Source organism: Cucumis sativus, chromosome 6 (assembly GCF_000004075.3).
Source record: "Cucumis sativus cultivar 9930 chromosome 6, Cucumber_9930_V3, whole genome shotgun sequence".
NCBI lineage: Eukaryota > Viridiplantae > Streptophyta > Magnoliopsida > Cucurbitales > Cucurbitaceae > Cucumis > Cucumis sativus.
The window spans coordinates 17,313,898-17,316,142 of record NC_026660.2 but is presented as its reverse complement, the minus strand read 5'-3'; positions in this window follow the sequence as shown (position 1 = coordinate 17,316,142).

The window sequence follows — 2,245 nt, the reverse complement described above, 5'->3', positions numbered from 1 at the left end:
CTTAATTAATACCAATGTAACATTTGTAGAAAATATACCTCCAATGCCTAGCAAATGGTATGTGAATTGGCACAGCCTATCCAGTTAGTGGTTTACACACAAGATTAAGATGCATCATCAAGGGAGGGAAAAATTATAGAGATCTCAACTTCAATTCTGGGTGAACCTAATGAAATTCAATTGTTGGAGAAGGAGGTATCATTTAAGGAGTAGAAAGAAGAATAAGAACGTTAGGGTTTGTAAGACTGTTTGAAAGAAAAATAGCATTTTTGGTGCCGATTAGGGGAAAATATCTCATCGTTTTATGAAAAATTAGGTTTACAAATCTATTTTGGTATTTCACCATATTGTTTTGGGTCGAGTTTAAGTTTTGCTATTGCGATAAATACTTTGTCTAACTTTCTAATTTTAAAAATTCCCAAAAAAGGAGAAAATAATTTTATGTAAAAAATTTCACTTTGTGCCTTATATTTTTAAATATCTTTGAGTTTAATAGGGTTGGGTTTTAGAAATAATTACGGAAAATTTTACTCTTTCCACGTTAATTGATAGAAAGAGAAATACATATATTAATATATATCTTTTTATTTTTAAAGTTACTTTTAATTATGGAGAGAGAAATATACATATATTAGAGAGAGAAAATATATTTAACATATATTTTTTCTTATTTTTAATTGAAGAGAGAAAATCATTTAATATTTAATACATTTTTTTTTTCATTCATTAAAAAGGGAAAATGAAATTTAAATACGATTTTATTTTTCATTTCAATTTTTATGTTGATTTTTTATATTACACAAGATATTCCATTGTTTATTTACAAATGTTTCACCAAATATATGAAATATCGTAGTAAGTATATATATTTGATATACACTTAAATATATAACTGATTTTACGACAATTTAATACATATTTTTTTATTTTCAAAGTTTTCTTAATGATACGATGGAAATACATTTACTATGGTTTATTATGGAGAGAGAATATAGTTAATATGATTTCTTTTTTCATTTTCATATTGAGAAAGAAAATAAGTACATTATTTTTTTTCATTTCATGTTTCATGTTGATTAGATATTTCATTGTTTATTTAGAAATATTCAAACAATGGTAAGTATATTTGAAATATACTAAAAAACAAAACAACTAACTTCACGACAACAATCATCATCCTTTATATAAAATAAACTAGTATATATGTACATTTATTCTTTAGGTTATTTCGTCTAAGAACCTTTTTCCATCTCCATCTCTTCTTCTCTCCATCTTCACCTCATCTAAAACTCATGTGTCGACTAGATATATGACCAATAAAGGAACAACGTCGAAAGCTTCATCTCATGTCTAACGTTGAGGGCTTCGCCCTACACCCCGTCATCTGCTTGCAACCACCCACTGAGAAGGAGAAAAAAAAGAGGGAGGAGGAAGAAGAAAGAATATAATAGTGAAGGGGCGGGAGAAAGGATAAATAATATGATTTTTTTAGGGTTTTTTCTGGTTAAAAAAAACGTCATCAATGAGCACGAAACCCTAGGACGATTGTGCATGAGGGAGAGAAAATCAAAACATTAAATTTTCCTTTTTTTTATGTTTATATATATATACACTGTCAAGCTCAAAATTGTAAATGATCATGCTAACATCAATAAAAGAAAATTGATACTCATTAACCTCTTTTCGTAAAAAGAAAAAAAAAATGAAAACTTCAAGGCATTAGCATAATATAGACCTTATTTTAAGGTTTTTTATGTACAAAACCTAAAAGAAAAACACCCTAAGCCCAAAAAATAAGTCTAGAAAAAAAAGGTTAAGTTTGTGTTAGAGTCAAAATTTATGTGTTTGACCTTTGTCTCGATGAGAGTTATTATAAAACTCGTATCAAAGTTAAGAAGTAAATTGTTGATTAAGTGTTTAAGAGGAGACATTTTGAACAGTCTACCTGGTAAGAGTTTGGCGATTTGAAGTAGTACATGAGGAAATAAGGTTATGTGATAAGAGTTTTAGTGGTTAAGTGTTATTGTGTGATTAAGATACTACGTGAGATGAGAGACTAGGCGAGAAGAAATAAGGAAACTTCTAAGAAATTTTCTAAGTATGCTTAATGGACCACGTGTAGAGCTTAAGATAAGCATGATTAAGTTAAACCTTAAGCCTACATGTGCATAACTAAGAGTAGGAGCTGGCAAGCTGTTTAGAGTTTAAGCATAACTAAGCTTGTTTAAGGAGTAGCGTAAATAGA